Below are 4,959 nucleotides of genomic sequence, written 5' to 3' on the forward strand. Positions count from 1 at the left end.
GTTTTTAGAGAACAAAGCCATATCTATTCATCCCTTATAGGGCATAATAGGGCCTACTGAAACAATAACGGTCGCTTTTGAGCTTTGGGTGGCAGAGGTCAAGCTTATATTTGACCACTAGGTGGAGTAAGGAGGGAGTAGTGCAGTGGAGCCTGTTGGCCGCAGGCCCAGTAGGCCTCATTAGATCAGATCTGAATGTCTTGGACATTTGGCCTCCAAACTTGAATTAAATACATTTTTAGTGACCTGATAGGCCATACAAACGCCATACAAGTACAGTATGTCCGCTCTTCTACTTCTTCTACTTCTAGTGTCTACTTCTTCTTTGAGGTGCATGAGAGAGGTTGTATTTTGTCAATATAGTAGAAATCTCACTATAATAGTGTCATTTAATAGATATATGTTATACAGAAAAGGTATAGTGCTTTCTATGTAACCAAACAACTTATGATTAAAGTGCAAAAACTTATTTAAAGGATCTTATCTAAAATGTATTCTATTGCGCTGGATGTTTAAATAATTAAGACTAGGAGTTATAGGGCCTACGTGATTCTAATGTTTATAAGTACTGAAGTTCATAAGTACAGCTGCATGTCCTCTGAGCCAACGGGCTCATGTCTCATACATAATGCTGCAGGTGGAAGGGGGAAGAAATGGCGCGCCACTAACTAAGCGGCGGCCTAGTTCCTGTACCCAAGGCCGCAGGAAACACCCTCCATACGTCCTCCCTTCTTCCCTTTCTCTCTGGCTTCCACAGGAACGACGGAGCCTGGCACAAGCCTGTGAGTAAACCAATCAGGGCTGTAACAAACTGCTGCATCCACCGCACAAATAGACAACAATAATAACGCAATGCATGCACAGTTGTTTACACACAACAACATGTTACTGTACAGGTGGTTCTGCCCTCTTCCTTCCCCACCTGAATAAAAGTCTGCTTAAAGAACATTTTATTGTGTTACTCTCCAATGGCTCAGATGAAGCATTGATTCTTATGGAGGAGAAGGAGAGATTGTTTTGTTCAAAGACACTGGTAGCAATGTGACAGATGACAGAAATAGAAACTGTTACTCCTCTGAGGCATGTCATTTACTTGTAATAAGAACAGTTTCTGTTTCTTTGCCAGATGAGTCATAACTCATAAGCAGGTTGGGAAGGTGATGGAGAGCAGGGAGGAGTGTGGCATCATCATTAAGGTGACAGTGTCACAGCGGATTTTAAGAGGTGACTGTCACCATCCTCAGAGCACAAAACCTAAATTAACCAGTAACTGCTGTAAAAAGCTCTAATTTGCAGTTACACTATTACACTCACGCAATCATGAGGTCGTATTATGTATAATCAATGCATCATGACTTAGTTGTTTACTTTTCAGGGTTTGGATTCACCACCACCAATAGCTGTAGGATTAGATGACATGTAGGGTTAGATCTGATTGACCCACTGACCTCGAATTATCAATGGGCCAATTACAGTTTTCAATACGTTTAGTAGTGTATTGAACAAAGAGTTACACTTTATACTACATATAACACTGTTATAAAAATGACATTACATATGTCATTAACAGTCATGACTATTGGTGTGCGCTTGTGACAGCAGACTTTGCACTGTCATCATGACACTGTTAATTCAATCAAATGTATTTATAAAGCCCTTCTTACATCAGCTGATGTCCCAAAGTGCTGTACAGAAACCCAGCCTAAAACCCCAAACAAAAAGCAATGTAGGTGTAGAAGCACGGTGGCTAGGAAAAACTCTCTAGAAAGGCCAGAACCTAGGAAGAAACCTAGAGAGGAACCAGGCTATGAGGGGTGGCCAGTCCTTTTCTGGCTGTGTCTGGCTGCTATTTTAAACCTAGCCAATTACTTCATTGTGGCATATGTCATCATAAGTCATACAAGCTAAACTAATGTAGCAGGCGTAGAAATACGCCAGAGCGGAGTCCCCACTTCCCTTTTTCAGGGGAAACGGTGGTTAGGTTTGTAATGCTGTATCCCTGAAAACCGGTAACTTCCGCTTTCTTACAACACTGCTAAGGGTGGTTATAAACTGACTTCAAAAGCTTACTGTTAATAACATATGGCAGTGTTAAAAGTTGTATAGGCCTAACAGTGTTATGTAGCCCTTATGACAGAGAGTTTTAGTAAAGGGTTACCAAATAAAGCATGAGTATGAAGACTGACATATGACTGAATTACATTATAGTCTGTCATGGACTCATAGAGGACAGTTCATTAACATAAGTGACAACTTCGAGCTGTGAGTAAGTAGGCTAATGGGCAGTGACAGACTTTAGAATAGGCCTGTCAATCACTCTCCCACAAAAAGGCATGATGGACTCGTTTACAGATAAGATACTTGTAAGAGTCCACATTGTACAGGTGAAGAGTGAAAACAGCTTGGGTAGAGGTGGAGGAGCACAGGTGTATAAATCAGTTATGGCAGCATGTGGTGTAAAATAGGATAAGAATAGAGTGGTACATAAAAAGGCTTACTTAAACCTGACTAACTTCATCAGAAACTCATGTGCTCCTGTCTCAAACCACCATTGTCTTCTGCTATGACTGACTTTGCCGACATTACGAACTGCACAGACACAGAGACAGAGACAGCACGGCACAGAGGAACACACGGCTCACAACGAGATGATGATGTAAGAGTTTACTTTAAGTCTATTTCTTGACGGATATGTAAATAGATAGGCTTTACATCATGTTATATATTTTTCTCTCGTTACAGTGCAGTCTAAAAAGGAAAGAAAGACGCGTTTAGTAGGGCTTGTAGACGCATGAACGTGTTTGATCTGTCGGGGCGCTATTTTGACTGTGTGTGTGCCCATCGCCGTACACTGCAGGCCCTCTCTCCCACCAGGCTCATGCGAGCGAGGCTGAGCAGACAGCGCAGTTCTTCCGTAGGCTTTAGATTTTCCCCTCGATCAAAAATACCGCATATTAATTTTATGGAGAGTGTGAAGACATAGCTTGCCTTCTCGAAATACAGAACTGTTATTTGATTAACATCTTTGCATATTTAATGGTTGTGCATTTATCTAGGACGACTCCACTCCACCCCCTATCCACGGTCTCTACCAATATAATTTCCTTTGCAACAATCCACACAAATAAGACAATACGAGATTCAAACTCTCTTTTGACGTTCAGGGCATGATGGAGTCTATGGAAATGCCTGCGAATTATGCCACACTGTCCCCCTACTACACACACCAGTTACATTTTCCCGTCGTGAACCTTTCTTCTGTAACCTGACATATGATATACACTAACTATTATTGTGAAAGTGGTTTATTCAATGGTGTTTAATGAATGAATGCAGCTTTGCATTGAGGCTTTGGAATGTTTTGGATGGATTGGAAATGTGTGCGTAATTGCGGTTCAATCTTTTTCGCTTTGATGTGAACTTCATATCGAGCATATTAACACTTTGTGGCCTGTTTTTTGTGAACCGACTCCATTTTGAAGGACCGGGTGAGCAGAGAAAAGGTTTTGCAACTCGTCCAAAGACAAGGAAGCCATCTGTTTTCTGGGTAGCCTATATTAGAATGAAAACATGAAAACATTCTAATCCCATCATTTAAAAGCGCATGGGATGTCCATATGGGGTATGATATGATACCATTGTTGGTACAGATTGAGCAAATGACAGACATGTCATAGTGATTAATGTGAATGACAGTAATTGAAAATGTATGTAATAATTAAAAACCAGTAGAGCGGAATATGCCCGTATTTTTTCAATCCTACATATTTTTGGATTTTTGGTGGAACTCAAAGCCTCAGCAATACTCCAAACTGGGGGTTGGGAGGCAGTGCCGATTGGTCAGCTCTCACACAGACACGGGCAGGCAGGGGCTGCAAGGGGCAGGTCGACAGCTAGGAATTAGTCATAATTTAATAATGCATTGAATATGAGGTAACAAGGAATTAGAAACTTATAGCATATGTCGCTGTAAATGGGTGGTTCTCTCAGTAAGTGAAATGCATGCATATATTTATCGTTTGAAGGGGCCGCTGGTGGTGTAAGAGCTATCGCAAGTAGACTATATGTCCACAGGATCCTGGCCTAGTATTGCTGCTGCTGGGATTCTCCTCATCCGCTTTCACAAAATTCGAAAATAGCATATTTAATGATAGAAATGAAAGGGTTGACAGTTGTTTTTGCGGTGACCGACATTTAAATGGTAAGATTCTTGCCGCATATCATTGTCATACGCGTTTTTATTTGTTTAAACATTCCGTCATTGTGTACAGTATACATCTGTCGGTGGAAGTCTGTACGTATGTGTGGCAGTGTGAACTTGTGTGTCGATACCGTATGTTCGCGTGCCAGCTATGCACTGAACCTATATCTCTGTGGTGCCTCGTGAGCCATGGCACACAGAGTTGATGCACAGGCGCTGTCAAGAGCTGTCCATTTTATTCTTGGTTTCGCGATTTCTTCATCAGCCTTTTGAAATCATCTTAACCCTTCGTTGTCGCTGGGCAGGACAGCGTGTCATTACAGGTACTCTGGTCTAATTTTAACATGACCAGCGGCCTGCCAAACGCGCAATAGGTTGCCACAATTCACGTTCTTGGCGGTGTAGCGAGGAGTGGAATGATGATGACACTGTTGCTTAATACTTTATTTTCTATTTTTTTTAGGTGGAGCAAGATAACCATCTCACACTTTTATATATAACGAAACTCAGTAATTTAAAACTTTCCTAATTTTACAACACTATTGTTTTTTTTATAACTTTTTTAATAACTTTTCAATAATATACCATTACCATCCCCATTTTTGCCACTTTCTATAATAGCTAACAACGAACAGTAAAACAAATTGTATGTGATCAATAATTGCAAATCCATGCAATTAAAGTTGTTATCACTTATTTTTTTAAATATTTTTTTTGCCTATTTCTGTTATTTATGTTTAGGATGGAGCCTTGCCAGG

The sequence above is a fragment of the Salvelinus namaycush genome, chromosome 3 (genome assembly GCF_016432855.1).
Source record: "Salvelinus namaycush isolate Seneca chromosome 3, SaNama_1.0, whole genome shotgun sequence".
NCBI lineage: Eukaryota > Metazoa > Chordata > Actinopteri > Salmoniformes > Salmonidae > Salvelinus > Salvelinus namaycush.